This window comes from Heteronotia binoei, chromosome 8 (genome assembly GCF_032191835.1).
Source record: "Heteronotia binoei isolate CCM8104 ecotype False Entrance Well chromosome 8, APGP_CSIRO_Hbin_v1, whole genome shotgun sequence".
Taxonomy (NCBI): Eukaryota; Metazoa; Chordata; class Lepidosauria; order Squamata; family Gekkonidae; genus Heteronotia; species Heteronotia binoei.
The window spans coordinates 111,272,454-111,289,502 of record NC_083230.1 but is presented as its reverse complement, the minus strand read 5'-3'; the positions used below and the strand labels follow the sequence as shown (position 1 = coordinate 111,289,502).

Genomic DNA, 17,049 nt, shown 5'->3' with positions numbered 1-17,049 from the left:
TGGCGGGGGAGGGCGGGATACAAAAATAAATTATTATTATTATTATTATTATTATTATTATTATTATTATTATTATTATTATTATTATTATTATTATTATCATCTCCAGTCCCAGTCCAACAGCCTAAACTGCATCATCACATTGGCTATAGTCTCTGGTACTACCCATCCGCCTGGCCTTGCTTAGAGGATACAGACACATTTCATTCTTTCTCTTCATAAGAAGAATAGGAGATTGGATTTTTTTTTTCTGCGTAAAAAAATCGATTTTTTTTTTTGGGTCAGAGCTTTAATAAAGGTCACAGTGCCTCATGCCTAATTATATTGTTTGGGTGAGTCACCTGTTTACAAGAGAGAGGAAAGGAGGGGGGGGGTTAGTTAATATTCTCCTCAGAAACACAACCGCCACTGTGCTAAGGCAAGGCCTGTATAAGCATTTGACTGCACAGATATACTATACTATGCATATTTCTTCATTATTGGATCCAACATTCAGTCTGTGCCTCTGAGTCTTTGCTGCATCCCTTGTACAAAACCTTATTTTTAAATATTATATATGATAATTTCTAAGATGCCACCAGAGGGGCCGATTTTGTTAACACACAAAATATGATAAATTCATGAGGATCGGCACGCAGTGAATTTTAATGTGGTGCTTATGTGTACATCTGCCACCACTGTTATTTTTTTTTCTTTATGTATATCTTTTTTTCCTTTTTGATTTTATTTAGTTGCTGGATTTTAAGCTGTTTCCCTTGACAGATCATATGAATTTCCCTCGACCCTTTTTCCGGATCATATGAATCAAGAATCATATGAATTTATGGATCTATCACTGTTGTTTGTTTATTTGGATTTATATCCCACCCTTCCTGCCAAAACAGGCTCAAGAAGGTTACAACTGGAGCCAGGGGTTCACAGGTATTTATCTCACAATAAATTTGTTCACCTTTAACATATCACAAGACTCTCAGTTAATTCTGACAACAGGGGATCACCGCAACTGCCACCCTGGAATTTTATTTCCATGGGATTTAACTCCTTAATCAATATATTTAGAATAACAATAAAGGCATTGGCTTTGATTCCACAATAACTCTTCAATGACTTCAAACGGCTTTGTTTATAGAAAAAGCCCAGCAGGAACTCATTTGCATATTAGGCCACACTCTCTGATGTCACCACTATTTCACAGCAGGGGCTCATTTGCATAGTAGGCTGCACTCCCTGACACCAAGCCAGCCAGAACTGCGTTCCTGTGCGTTCCTGCTCAAAAAAAGCCCTGACTTCAAATCATCCCTAAACTGCTGTTCTTGAGGAATAGCCCCCCCCCCCCCCAGGAATAGCATGAAGGGAGACTTTGAAGTGGGTGAGGGGAATGGGTTAAAGTTTCCCCTTTCCACTAACAGAAATTTTCTATGGAATCCAACAAATTAAGCACATTGAAACGGCCCTATTTCTGTCTTTTTGATTTATGACTGCATATCCTGCTTTTCTCCCCTCTATGCCTAAAATACAAATAAAAAACCAAACAGAAACAAACAGGAAAAAGGGGCAGACTTCTGTGCACCAATCAAGTCTTCCGCCTCTTTGCTAGTCCATCTTCTGCCCGCAGGCAAAGAGTGGAAAGACAAGAGCCATCTGGCTCTTTCCCCTACAGCTCCCACCCGGAAGCTCTTGTTCCTGGGTCTGCCCACACATTTAGTACCTGTAAGCAGGGGTCCCCAACCCCCGGGCCATGGACCGGTACCAGTCCGTGGCCTGTTAGGAACCAGGCCATGAGTTGTATAATTTCATTATTGTAATCATAAAAATAAGAAGTCATTGGATTTATATTCTGCCCACCACTCCAAATTTCAGAGTCGCAGAGCAGCTCACAATCTCCTTTACCTTCCTCTCCCACAACAGACATCCTGTGAACAGTGTTCCCACTAAGCTGAGTTCGTGTGAGCTAGTTCACATTTTTTTAGCTGCACACTAATTTTTTTTAGCTACAAACTAACAGAAATAAAGTGCACAATTGTATCATCCCAAAACCACCCCCCCCCACCACCCCGGTCCCTGGAAGAATTGTCTTCCTCAAAACTGGTCCCTGGTACCAAAAAGGTTGGGGACCGCTGCCTGTGAGCACTGAGGAAGACAAGCCCAGCAAGACGTTATTCAGATCCTACTAACCATCTAGCTAGTCAGCAGTCTCACCCCCACTTTCTTCAATGACAGCCACCTTGAAATGTCAGAGAGCATGTAGTAATCCTATTACCTACCTGGAGGTGAGCCACTGAAAAGAGCAGAAACCCGGGGTGAAATCAATGTGGCAAGAACTTGGCGTAGTGTCTGTAGCTTTGTTTCTAGAAATAAAGAGCAGAACAGGGAAACATTGGTTGGGCAGGTGCTGAGAATTTTGAGTAGGGGACTGTGCAAGATATTAAAGCATCTATCAATCTTCCAAAGTAAATTGAGTGTCTGTTTTCTGTGCTTTTCTTCCTATCTTCATCTTTGGGAAGAAGACAATTTGCCTTTTTTTTTTTTTTGCTGTCAAGTCGCTGCTAATTTATGACAACTTCATAGGGCAGGGGTGTTGAACTAATTTGTTATGAGGGTCGGATCTGACATAAACAAGACCTTGTCAGGCTGGGCCATGTGTGTCATAAAATGTAATGCCAGGTAGCAGTGATATACACTTTATAAAGGACACAAAGAAACATGATTAAAGATTTTTTTAAAAAACTTAAAATAAAATATGCTTAAAAGATTAACACCCTTGCAATATTTTGTATATTTAACAGTCTCTGATAACTGACACCTCTTCATAGACTCATAGAGTTGGAAGGGACCTCTAGGGTCATCTAGTCCAACCTCCTGCACAATGCAGGAAACTCACAAACACCTCCCCCTAAATTCACAGGATCTTCATTGCTGTCAGATGGCCATCCAGCCTCTGTTTAAAAACCTCCAAGGAAGGAGAGCCCACCACCTCCCGAGGAAGCCTTATTGCATCAAAATCTGGAGACAATGTCTGTGCTGTAGCAATCTTGAGTATGCTGTTCAGGTGTGTTTCTGAAAGCTGCAAACCTACTTTTGATTTATTGACATTCATTACAGAAATCTCATGGTCAATGCTTTGAGCCTAAGACCCAGGGGAAAACAAAATGGCTGGGCATTGTGGACTTTTGTACATAAGTTGCTTCATGTGCTGGTCAGCCAATGGCAAAAACAGAGGCTTAGTTCTGTAGTTCCTGTGTTTGGAACACTTTCCCTATGAAGAAAGGTTAAAAAACTTGGGGCTCTTTAGCTTGGAGAAATACCAACTGCGGGGTGATAGAGGTTTACAAGATTATGCATGGGATGGAGAAAGTAGAGAAAGAAGTACTCTTCTCCCTTTCTCACGATACAAGAACTCGTGGGCATTCAATTAAATTGCTGAGTAGTCGGGTTAGAACAGATAAAATGAAGTACTTCTTCACCCAAAGGGTGATTAACATGTGGAATTCACTGCCACAGGAGGTGGCGGTGGCTACAGGCATGGCAAGCTTCAAGAAGGGACTGGATCAACATATGGAGCAGAGGTCTATCCGTGGCTATTAAACACAGCGTATTGTTGGAACTCTCTGTCTGGGGCAGTGATGCTCTGTATTCTTGGTGCTTGGGGGGGCAAAGTGGAAGGGCTTCTAGCCCCACTTGTGAACCTCCTGAAGGCACTTGGTTTTTTGTTTGTTTGTTTTTGGCCACTGTATGACACAGAGTGTTGGACTGGATGGGCCATTGGCCTGATCCAACATGGCTTCTCTTATGTTCTTATGTGCGATTGAGCAAGCCTGGCAAAGAAAGCTGTGATGTGTTTCTGGGAAAACTCTATGGTTTTCTATGGAAAATTCTGGGAAAACTCTATGGTTTTCTTGGATGCTCTAACCATTTGGAAGGTTAAAACTCCATGGTATCTATTGTACCATAGAGTTTTACCTCCCAAATGGCTAGAGCATCTGGGAAAACCGTAGAGTTTTCCCTGAAATGCCTAGAGTGGCCCCGTATGTGCAGCACCATTTTGATGATGTCACTTTCGGGTGATGTCATCATGCCGGCGACGTAGGGAGAGGTTTCCGCCACCAGCCCTATGTGGACCAGCGGGTTGGGAACCTCCAGGGCACAGGATTCCCTGCCCGGACCGGGGGCTTGGCAGCCCTAATGGAGTCACATGCAGTGTTCCCTCTAAGCTGAGTTAGCATGAGCTTGTTCACAGTTTTTTAGCCTGCAGCTCACACATTTTTGTCTTAGCTCAGGAAATATAACCCCAGAGCACTCTAATTTATGCAGTAGCTAACAACTTTAACGCCAGTAGCTCACAAAGTAGAATTTTTGCTCAACAGACTCCACAGCTAAGAAGGAGCATTGGTTACACATCTCTACAGGTCTCTTCTGTAGAAACAGTGCCATCATTCTTCCACATACATGATGCCGGAGTATCTGGCCACTTGTGATAGGGGAAATGCACTTTAGATTAGGCTTCCAGGGGTTTTTTTGTAGCAGGAACTCCTTTGCATATTAGGTCACACCTCCCTGATCTAGCCAATCCTCCAAGAGCTTACAGGGCTCTTAATACAGGGCCTACTGTAAGTTCCAGGAGGATTGGCTACATCAGGGAGGTGTGGTCTAATATGCAATGGAGTTCCTGCTACAAAAAAGCCCTGCTTCTCTCTCTCCTTTCAACTGCAACCTGAACATGGGCTGAAGTTATTTGAATAAATGTATCAACAACCTCAGATATGCAGATGATACTACTCTAATGGCAGAAAATGAGGAGGACCTAAAGAACCTCTTGTTGAGGGTGAAAGAGGAGAGCACAAAAGTAGGCTTGAAACTCAACATCAAAAAAACTAAGATCATGGCATCTGGCTCCATCACACCTTGGCAAATAGAAGGGGAAGACATGGAAGAAGTAATTACAGACTTCACATTTCTGGGATCCAAGATCACTGCAGATGGTGACTGTAGCCATGAAATTAAAAGACATTTGCTGCTTGGGAGGACAGCTAGGTGAACCTGGGCAGTATAATAAAAAGTAGAGACATCACCCTGCCAACAAAAGTCCGTATAGTTAAAGCGATGGTATTCCCAGTAGTAATGTATGGCTGTCAGAGCTGGACCATAAGGAAGGCCAAGCGCAGAAGAATAGATGCTTTTGAGATATGGTGCTGGAGAAGATTTGAGAGTCCCTTGGACTGCAAGAAGATCAAATCAGTCAGTCTTAAGGGAAATCAATCCAGACTGTTCACTGGAAGGTCAGATGCTGAAGCTGAAGCTCAAATACTTTGACCATCAAATGAGAAGGGAGCACTCCCTGGAGAAGATCCTGATGCTAGGAAAGACAGAAGGCAAAAGAAGAAGGGGATGGCAAAAGATGAGATGGCTGGACAGTGTTACTGATGTAACAAACACGAATTGAAGCAGACTTCGGAGGATGGCAGAAGACAGGAGGGTCTGGCGTGACTTTGTCCATGGGGTCGCAAAGAGTCGGACTTGACTGTGCAACGGAACAAGAACAAAATATACTTCTTGGGTGACTTATTGACTGCACTCAGTATCACACTTGAACACTTCTATGACTGAGCCAACTCTGCTATATTAACCAACTATATTTTCACCATATTTCTTTTTAACCATACAGCACAGTGCAATGGGTTTTTTGGCCAGGGGCATCCTCACACAACCCAACTGAGTTCTACACCCAGCCCCCCACCCCAGCTTGCTGTGTATCTGCTCCACTCAGCAGGCAATTGTTTAATTAGATTACTTACAAATCATGTAAATCAGTCATCATTAAATGCTGGGTTTTGGATAAAATCCTACTCTTCGGTGTTGATCTAAATCAGGAGTGTCAAACACGCAGCCTGAGCGCCTATCAGGCTCCGACCAACTGGCTCTTGTCTGCTTCCTTCTCCCTCTCTCTTGCTTCCTTTTGCACCACAGTATGCTTTGCCAGGCTTGCTCAATCGCACAGGAACTACAGAGCGAAGCCTCTATTTTCTCCTTTGGCTGAGGCTTCTCCCTTGGGGAGGAAGGGCGGCGGGGAGAGAGCTTGCTTTGCCAGACTTACACTGAAGTAAATGTTAATCTGTTAAGTAGCATTTGCAGCTTTATGTAAGTGTGTATTTACCTATCAGCTGTGGTTACCTTTAGTGTGCAGCAATCCCTAGGTGGGGGCAGGAGATCCTCCAGTTTGGAGGCCCTCCTCCCACTTCAGGGTTATCAGAAAGCAGCGGGGGAGGGGGGGGAGAGAAATGCTTGCTTGGCTTTCAATTATACCCTAGAGAGATTGATTCCCATAGGGTATAATGGAGAATTGATCCATAGGTGTCTGAGGCTCCAGAGGGACTGTTTGTTGAGATAGAGGCACCAAAATTTCAGCATAGCATCTGGTGCCTCTCCTCAAAACACTCCCCAAGTTTCAAAAAAGATTGGACTGGGGGTCAAATTGAATGAGCCCCAAAAGAAGGTGACCCTATCCTCCATTATTTCCTATGGAAGGAAGGCATTTAAAAGGAGCATGGTCCCTTTAAATATGATTGCCATAATTCCTTTTAGAGTCCAATTATGCTTGTCACACTCTTGCTCCTGGCTCCACCCCCAAAGTCCCCAGATATTTTTTGAGTTGGATTTGGCAACCCTAGAGGCTGGGTACCGTGAGAAAGCTTTAAAATTTAGTCTTACTTTTACAGGGCTTCTGCAATTTCTGGGAGATGTTTTTGTCCTTCCACCCCAAATGGAACGACATTTCCCTTATAGCGGTGCGGGGGAAAGGGCTTTCTCTTCATAAGAGTCAGAATTCTCTCCCACCCCCACAGCAGAACGCATCAACAATGCAGTGGTCTCGTGTCTTAGAACGCTGAGGTCCCTCAGAAGAGGATATTCCGCTGACAGCATTCAAATCTCTCCATGGAGAGCTCTCCTCTTTCATCCCACTGAGTTAACACGAAGTGATGGTTTCATTATCTTGCTGACGTGCTTCTGGGCAATTAGAACATTGTGAAAGACTGCAAAAAGTTCATGGAGACTGTGACGATGGCATCTCTGACATGGTACGAAGCTTTGTGATTCAAATCCAGCCCTAGATAGCCTTGAATGAATGACTATGTTGTCATAAAAACATATCCCCCCCCCCCTCTCTCGCCCGTGGGTATGAATCGGAATGAATTGCTGTTATTCTGGGAACATATAAAAAAGGGCGAAAGGTTCAAGTAGTTAAGGAGCCTGTTTACCACAGATATATCAGAGGGCCCGAAAGGAGGGGCACAGAAGACAATATCCTTCCCCTCATTATTGCCACCTAGCAACTGGTATTCAGCAATATGCTCTCTTCAGGGATTAAAAATAGGTTGAAAATCAGGAAACAGAGAATATACAATCATAAACGAAGGCCGGTCAAGGATCTTCCATCATTGGTCCATCAAGGTCAGTATTGTCTAATCCAAATGGTAGGGGCTCTCTAGACCCTCAGCTAGTGGTCTTTCACATCACCCATTGCATGATATTTTTAAACTGGAGATCCCAGGGATTCAACTTGCAACTTTAGGCATGCTGAGCAGGTGCTCTACCACTGTGGGGAAAACAATAAATAGGGATGGAATAAATGGACAGTTCTCACAAAAGAGAGAAGAAGAAGATATTGGATTTATATCCTGGCCTGTACTCTGAATCTCAGAGTCTCAGAGCGGTCACAATCTCCTTTACCTTCCCCTCTCTACAATAGACACCTTGTGAGGTCGGTGGAGCTGAGAGAGCTCTGACAGAAACTGCTCTTGAGAGGAACAGCTCTTTGAGAACTTGTGATGGACTCAAGGTCACATCAGCAGGTGCATGTGGAGGAGTGCGGAATCAAACCCCGTTCTCCCAGATAAGAGTCCACACAACCACTACAACAAACGGACTCTCACAAAAGAGAGAAGTGAAATGGAGTCCCACAAAGATCAGTATTGAGATATTGTTAATACATCTTCTGGAACTGGGGGTGAGCAGCCATAGTGGTCAGGTTTGCAGATGACACCAAGTTGTTCAGAATGGTGACATTCAAGGTGGCTATAGAATTGGACCATAAGGAAGGTCAAGCGCAGAAGAATAGATGCTTTTGAGCTGTGGTGCTGGAGAAGACTCTTGAGAGTTCCTTGGACTGCAAGAAAATCAAATTGGTCAGTCCTAAGGGAAATCAACCCAGACTGTTCCCTGGAAGGTCAGATGCTGAAGCTCAAATACTTGGGCCACCAAATGAGAAGGGAGCACTCCCTGGAGAAGACCCTGATGCTGGGAAAGATAGAAGGCAAAAGAAGAAGGGGACGGCAAAAAGACGATATGACTGGACAGCATTACTGATGTAACTAACACAACTTTGAGCGGACTTTGGAGGGTGGTGGAAGACAGGCGGGCCTGGCGTGACTTGGTCCATGGGGTCGCAAAGAGTCAAGACTCGACTGTGCAACTGGACAACAACAAAAAATAGAATTGGAAGGCTGAGCAGTGTAGTGGCTAAGTTTGGGGATGATATCAAATTGTTCAAAACAGTGAAAATCAAGGTAGACAGTGAAGAATTCTGGGAGGTTATCATTAAAGTGGGTGAGTGGGCAACGTGGCAAATGAAGTTAAGTGTAGGAAAGTGTAGGGTGATGGCAACTACAACAACAAAACCCTGACTTTTAGTATATGCCAAGGCTTTTTCTGAGCAGGAACACACAAGAACGCAGTTCCAGCTGGCTTGGTGTCAGGGGTGTGGCCTGATATGCAAATGAGCTCCTGCTGGGCTTTCCCCAGAAAAAGCCCTAGGCGAAACAATGGTGATGTAAGAGTGTGTGGCCTAATATGCAAATGAGTTCCTGCTGGGCTTTTTCTACCAAAAAAGCCCTAGTATATACTAATAAGATCTCAACTGGAAGAGAGTGAGGGAAAGAGATCTTGGGACTGTAGTGGAAAGCTCTATAAAAATATTGACTGAAAGTATTTTGCATTTTTGTTTCCATTGGAGTGAGGAGACCAGCTGGTGATCTTACCATCATCCAAAGTGAAAACCTCTGAATACCAGTGCTGGGAGACAACTTCAGACAGAGGAAGGCAGGACCCTCTGTAGAGGTAAAGCCATAGAGTTCCGTGATTCCTAGAATGATGTGGACATCACATAGAATTTATCATAGTGTTTCCAGCCATTCCGACAGCAACATGCCATCACTTCCAGTTCTCCCTGAGAGATGTGTCATGCTGTACACAATACTGGCATCCCCCATTTCCCTCTCTACCTTTCCTGCAGACAGTGCTTTATCAGGGCCAGGGACAAGAGAATAAGAGCTGTCTGGTAAATAAGGGAGAGTTGGAGTCTAACCATTGTATCATTTCTCTCTCCTCTCCCTGCCCCTCCATATAAGTAATAAGAAATACTCAGCCAGGCCTCGAGCACAACTTAAAATGTTGAATGCTGATTTAAAAATCTGATTGCTGGGTCAAAAATGCTTGAGGCCTGACTGTGGAGACTCAGTGGTGTTCAGACGCACTCTCCTCTCCAAACGCAAAGAATACTCCAGATACATGTGTGTTAGGGTTGCCAAGTCCAATTAAAGAAAAATCTGGGGACTTTGGGGGCGGAGCCAGGAGACTTTGGGGGTGGAGCCAGGAACAAGGATGTGACAAGCATAATTGAACTCCAAGGGGGTTCTGGCCATCACATTTAAAGGGACAGCACGCCTTTTAAAATGCCTTTCTTCCATAGGAAATAATTAAGGATAGGGGCACCATCTTTTGGGGCTCATAGAATTGGACCCTCTGGTCCAATCTTTTTGAAACTTGGGGGGTATTTTGGGGAGAGGCACTAGATGCTATACTGAAAATCTGGTGCCTCTACCTCAAAAATAGCCCACCCAGAGCCCCCAATACCCATGGATCAATTCCCTATTATTCCCTATGGGAATCGTTCTCCATAGGGAATAACAGAGTGCCTAGTAGACATTTCCCTCCCCCCCACGCTTTCTAAAGGGGGGGGAGGGCCTCCATACCAGGGAATCCCCCCTCCCTGCCCCCTCCCTCTCTCACACACACACACAAATACTTACCGTACTTGGTCTTCTTCCAGCAGAATGTGCTTGCTGGGAAAACGAAAGCAAGGCAGCACAGGAAAAGAAAGGGAGGGGCCGTTCTCCATGGAAACTGTTACTTTCCCATGAAGCCCTTCCTGTTTCCTGTGCAGCCTTAAAGGGACACATTTTAAAATGGATCAGAAGCTCTACAACACGATGCCTAAAGATATGTTCTCTCTCTCTCTCCCTCTCCCCCCCCCGCCCCCAGATTTTTTGAGAGCGGGGGAGGAGGATGCAATTTCGGGGGTCCCCCGCCAAGGCGGGGGGGGGGGGGGTTTGGGAAGCCTAATGTGTGTGCCTGACTTTGTTTTTGCTGAAGAGCCTCCCTTCCTCCCTCCCTTCTCCAGCACATTGTCTGTCTTTCTTCTTTTCATGCTGGGGATGTCGCGCTGGGGGCACTCTAGGAATCACAATAAAACTCTATGGTACCATAGAGTTTTACTGAGATTCCTAGAGCATCTCTGGCGCTGCATCACCGGCACAATGACATCACTTCTGGGTAATGCCATCATGCCACATGCGAAGCATGCGAGAGACAACAGTCCTCAGCTGCAGAGGAAGAGGGACTTGGCAACCCTGTGAAGGAAACTTGTGGGGGGTGTAGGCAAAAAAGAAAGGGTTTAAAAAAAAAGAGGAACACAGTTCCAGCTGACTTGGTGACAGGGTGTGGCCTGATATGCAAATGAATTCCTGCTGGACTTTTTTTTTTTTAACAAAAAAGCCCTGTTTAAAACAATGGTGATGTCAGGGGTGTGGCCTAATATGAAAATGAATTCCTGCTGGGCCTTTTATAGAAAAAAACCCTGACACACATACATACACTGTTAAATATGCCAGAGGCAAGTTCCATAATGTGTGGGCCTATTCTTGAGCCAGGGCTTTTTCAGTCCTGGCCCCTACCTGGTGGAACTGTCTGCGGGATGACATCTGGGTCCTATGGGATCTTTTGCAATTCGCAGGTCCCGTAAAGCAGAGATGTTCTGCCAGGCTTTTGACTGAGGACAGCAACAGTTGGCACCTTTCTTTTTTTGCCTACTTCCCCAGATGTTTCCTCCCTACCCCCACCCCCCTCCACACATGCTCCAACAGACTGGTGAGCACGAGTGGAAGTTAGCAGGACAGTGTTGGGGTTGGAATTTTTACTGTATTATTCTTTTAAAGTAATGTTGGCTAGAGTAATGTTGTAATGTTGTTTGCTTCTTATCTGATGTATATCGTTCAGAGCCCAGCCTTTAATCAAATTAAATCTAATCCTCCTCCTCCTCTTCAACTTCTTCTTCTTATATTTATTTATTTATTTATTCCGGGATTTATATCCCACCCTTCCCACGAGTGGCTCAGGGCGGCTTACAACAACCAACAGAACAATAAAATCGGAATAAAGTAGTAACATTTAAAACCCAGCATTTAAAAACCTAAAAACCTTAAAATTAGTATTAACTATACAGTAATCACAGAAATCTAGAAAGCTACATTTATCCAGTCAGGCGTAGGCTAACCGGAAGAGGGTCGTCTTACAGGCCCTGCGGAACTGAGTAAGATCCCACAGGGCCCTCACCTCTTCCGGTAGCTGGTTCCACCACATACGGGCCGTTGTAGAGAAGGCCCTGTCTCTCGTTGTCTTGAGACGTACTTCCTTGGGCCCGGGGATGTTAAGAAGATTTTGGGTCCCAGACCTCAGTACTCTCTGGGGAACGTGTGGGGAGAGACGGTCCCTCAGGTAGGCAGGTCCCAGGCCATATAGGGCTTTAAAGGTAATGCCCTTCTTCTTCCCACCCCATGGTCTTAGCATTTTTGCTATTCAGGTCTGTGCTCACTCCCACAAGGCCTTTTTATGCAGAGGTGCCAGCTCTGGATCGGGAAATATGTGGAGATTTGGGGGGTGAAGTCTGAGGAGGGTGGGATTTGGGGAGGGGAAGGATTTCAGTGGGGTATAATGCCCTACAACCCACCCCTCAAAAGCTGCCATTTGCTCCAGGGAAGCTGTTCTCTCTAGCCTGAAGATAGACGTGATTCCTGTAAATCTCCAGCCATTGCCTGGAGGTTGGCAACCCTGTCAGGGTCACATTTGTTTGTTTGTTTGTTTGTTTATTGCCATCAAGTCGCAGCTGACTTCTGGGAACCCCGTGAGTTTTTCAAGTCAAAGGACATTCAGACGTGGTTTGCCCTTGCCTGCCTCTGCATCATGACCCTTGGTGGTCTCCAGCGCTTTTTTCGTTGAAAAATCCCAGTAGGGACTCATTTGCATTGTAGGCCACACCCCCTGACACCACTATTATTTCACACAGGTCTTTTTTGTAGAAAAAGCCCAGCAGAAACTCCTTTGCATATTAGGCCACACCCCCTGATGCCAAGCCAGCCAGAACTGCATTCCTGTGCAATCCTGCTCAAAAAAGCCCTCGTGGTTTCCCATCCAAATACTGACCAGAGCTGACCAGGCTTAGCTTTCAAGATCAGACAAGAGCTGGCTAGTCTGGACTACTCAATACACAGCAAGAACAATGGATCATTGACCTCTAGAGTAATTCCACTCTTATCTGGGAGAACCGGGTTTGATTCCCCACTCCTCCACTTGCACCTGCTGGAATGGCCTTGAGTCTGCCATAGCTCTGGCAGAAGTTGTTCTTGAAGGGGCAGCTGCTGTGAGAGCCCTCTCAGCCCCACCCACCTCACAGGGTGTCTGTTGTGGGGGAGGAAGATAAAGGAGATTGTGAGCCCCTCTGAGACTCTTCGGAGTGGAGGGTGGGATATAAATCCAATATCTTCAGCTACCTCACAGGGTGTCTGTTGTGGGGGAGGAAGATAAAGGAGATTGTGAGCCCCTCTGAGACTCTTCGGAGTGGAGGGCGGGATATAAATCCAATATCTTCAGCTACCTCACAGGGTGTCTGTTGTGGGGGAGGAAGATAAAGGAGATTGTGAGCCCCTCTGAGACTCTTCGGAGTGGAGGGCGGGATATAAATCCATCATCATCATCATCATCATCATCATCATCATCATCATCATCATCATCATCATCATCATCATCATCTTCTTCTTCTTCTTCTTCTTCTTCTTCTTCTTCTTCTTCTTCTTCTTCTTCTTCTTCTTCTTCTTCTTCTTCTTCTTCTTCTTCTTCTTCTTCTTCTTCTTCTTCTTCTTCTTCTTCACAGGATAACACTTAAAACAGTTCTATGCTTTATAAGAAAAATCCCCTCCATAGCTGGTATTGTGCTCCAGGAATTGACCTCCCCCCCACAAAGGAAACAAGCCAGACTGCCCCAGTCAATATATGGAAATGACATGCTGGAAATATACCATGTTTGTTTGTTTTTTAAATCACTTTTCTGTTTCCAAAGCGCTATATCTCCTTTCAGCCACAGGATGGAGTTCAGTTACATGAATAGGTTTTATTACAGAAGAGCCTTGGTATTAAAACATGAATTCGGGGTGAAATGTGCTATCTGTCTGAAGGAATCTGAACTTTGAAGTTCAGGGGTGGTTCAAGGGGATTTTGCTGACCCAAGAGCCCTGTCTGTGTGCCCCTCCTTCCAGGTGCAAGACAGGCTGGCCACTGTAGCTGCCTTAACTATGTCTACACTGGGCAGCAGAGAGTGTGACAGTATGTGTGTTTGGGAGGGGTATGCACGGTGTCCCGTCACTAGCTTTGCTTGACCAGCCATTTCCTGTTTGAACTTGGGCATGCCTCAATATAACCACAAAGCAACTCAGGGCTGGGTTAACAATTAGTCCAAAATTATTCTAAGCAGGTTTTATTGTGATTCTTAATCTTATTTTAGCCTTTTATGCTGCTTTGAACCGACACATTTGATTATTGTTTGGCTGACAAGTCTCTGTTAGGGTTCCCAAGTCCAACCCCCAAAATATCTGGGGACTTTGGGGGTGGAGCCAGGAGACTTTGGGGGTGGAGCCAGGAGACACTGGGGTGGAGCTAGGGGGGAGGGGGGGAAACGGCGAGTCGCCCCGTCTCAGAGCGTGCGACGCCGCTGCGCAGCTGACGCCTCTTCTCTGCTCACCGTGGCTGCTCCAACGAGATGGGCTCAGCCTGAGCCCATCTCGGAGGACCAGCCACGGCGAGCAGAGAAGAGGCCACCGCGCCGTTGCGGCCCGCCCGCTCCGCCTCTGGGGTGGAAGTGGAGGGGGGGGTGGAGGCGGGCCGGGGGCGTGGCGAGCCTAGAAGGGCCCGGATTCGCGGCTCGCCATGCTCCTGGCCTGGCTCGCCCTCCCCTGCGCTGCTGTCGCCTCTTGGCTGCTCCTCTGAGATGGGCTCAGCCTGGGCTCATCTCAGAGGAGCAGCTGCGGTGGGAGGGGAGGGGGCAGCAGCGGCGCGGCAGCCTCGCCGCCTCCGGGATGCGGCGGCTGGCCATGCTCCCTGGCGCCGTTTCCACCCCCTCCCCCACCACTTCCGTTTTTTGGGGGAGCGGGGGAAGAGGGTGGAAATCCTGGGGTCCCCCACCAGGGCGGGAGGGTTGGGAAGCCTAGTCTCTGTATATCTCTTTTGGTTATGCCAATAAAGGTGTGATTGATTGATTGATGGGGAGGTGGGGGGTGGGCTCCCTCTGGGTATCCTACCCCCCCAGGGAAAGTGTATGCGCAATACATAGCCTCTCCTCTCCCGGTGTAGTGAATGCCGCGTGGTCACTGTCTGGCTATGCCTGGCAGATGGTCACTGCAATGGCCTCTCCTGCATTACTGCATCCGTAGCAACACCTTCTCGCTGGTCCCCCCCTTTTTTCACAGAGTTTGCTACGTCATGGTGCGACCGAATTGTCTGGCGGTATAACCGGAAGGGCAGGCTGGGCCCACCAACCTTGCCAGCCTAAGAGAAGGAAAACTCTAACATCAAACCCGGGCAGATAGAGCTCGTTAATGTAACACCTACCACCTGGAGGACTCGCTGCCGGCGTCCCGGCTTACTGGGCCATGGCAGATGACCCCCAGGTGAAAGGGTGGAGCCAGTACCGCGCACACTGGGCTTCACCTAAAAAAATTCCTCTGCGCAGACCTGAAGGGCATATCCACATACACAACCCACAACGCATCAAGTCCTGCAGCGATGGGCGAGGGGCGAAACGGCAGGTGGAAGGTGCCACTGGAAGCCGCAGTCCCGATCCTGCATGTAGGCGGTTCAGGGTATTGGTCGCCTGATGCTAACCCGGAGACGAAAGCATTTTTCGGCAGCACCCTGAACGACCAAGCAGCCTTATCTAGGGACAGCACTGCTTGCTCCACACGGAGAGGGGCCTAGAAAAGGTGGCCTAAACAAAGCTCGTCTCCTCCACCCCAGTTGGCTAGCCGCGGTCAACGGGCATCCTTACTTGCGGTCAAAAAATAACAACAAAGAAAAGGCATGCACCTGCCTCACAAAGTGTGCAAAGACTAAAGCTTGCGTGTTGGAACATCAGAACCATGCTTGACACAGTAGACAGTGGTCGCCCTGAACGACGCTCTGCTCTAGTTGCCCACGAACTTCTCAGGTTGAATATCAACATAGCAGCTCTCAGTGAGGTCCTGTTTCCCTGAGGAAGGTAGTCTTCAAGAACACGGTGCTGGCTATACCCTCTACTGGTCAGGTAAGTCAAAGGCTGAGAGCTGCCTTTCTGGCGTTGGCTTCATGGTCAGGAACTCCATTGCCTCCAAACTCAAAAACCTGCCAACAGGTCACTCAGATCGCATCATGTCCATGCGCCTCCCACTTCAAAACAAGCAGCATGCAACACTCTTCAGTGTGTATGCCCCAACCCTTCAAGCAGATCCTGCAGAAAAGAACAAGTTCTATGCTGATCTACACAACCTCGTACGGAAGACCCCTACAGAGGACAAGGTGATCATCCTTGGCGACTTCAATGCCAGAGTAGGTAAAGATTCGGAAGCCTGGAAAGGAGTACTTGGCAAACACGGCACTGGCAACTGCAATGACAACGGGCGCCTCCTGCTAGAATTCTGCATGGAGCACCAGCTCACCATCACCAACACTATCTTCCAGCAGAAGAACAGTCTGAAGACAACCTGGATGCACCCACGGTCCAAGCACTGGCACCTTATCGACTACATTCTGGTGCTCCAGAGAGACCTTCGAGATGTCTTACACACCCGAGTAATGCCCAGTGCAGAATGTCATACGGATCATCGTCTTGTACGCTGCAATCTCCGTCTTCACTTTAAACCCACACCCAAGAGAGGAGGTATCCCTTGGAGGAAGTTTCAGGTTGGCAGTCTCCAGTCAGCCAAAGTTAAAGCTGCCTTCCAGGCAAAACTCCAGTCAAGAATTGAGGACCCCAGTTGCCCCACAGACCCTTCTCCAGAAGCACTCTGGGAACACCTAAAAACTACCGTCCTGCAGATCTCTGAAGAAGTCCTCGGGTTCCCCACAAGGAAGAACAAGGACTGGTTTGATGAGAACAATCAAAAGATCCAAGATTTACTGGCGAAAAAGAGATCTGCCTACCAAGCACATCTTGCTCAGCCCTCCTGTCCTGGGAAAAAAGCAACCTTTCGTGCTGTATGTAGCAACCTCCAGTGCAAGCTTCGAGACATTCAGAACGAGTGGTGGACCAAGCTTGCTGAGAGAACCCAGCTGTGTGCAGACACTGGTGATTTAAGAGGGTTCTACGAAGCCCTGAAGGCAGTATATGGTCCATCATATCAGACTCAGAGTCCCTTGCGTAGTGCAGACGGCCAAGTGCTCCTCACAGACAAGGCATGTCTTGTCAGCCACCAGCGAACCTGCAGCAGACGTGGACTATTGCACCCTTCTTAAATCTTCGTTCGCGAAGCCAAGCCGAGAGAGATTGATTGATTGAATTAGTCCAGGGAGACACTGGCCTATGGGCCCCGATATCTTTAGAGATTCCGAGCTGGCTTTTCCTCCTGCTTGCAGCCCTCCCAGCCTGCACATGCAGCCAGCAACTGAGCAGCTATTTGCCCGATTTGCCTGGTGCGG

At 47.0% G+C, this 17,049-nt stretch overlaps 1 protein-coding gene across 1 annotated transcript in view; it reads right to left on the bottom strand.

Moving 5' to 3' along the window:
* The window catches only part of LOC132575922 (perilipin-3-like), a 53,108-nt gene that overhangs the window by 29,032 nt on the left and 7,027 nt on the right, over positions 1-17,049 (bottom strand). The window contains exon 2 of the mRNA XM_060244605.1: positions 2,265-2,348. The gene's annotated coding sequence lies outside the window, so the exon portion shown is untranslated. The remainder of the gene's footprint in view (positions 1-2,264; positions 2,349-17,049) is intronic.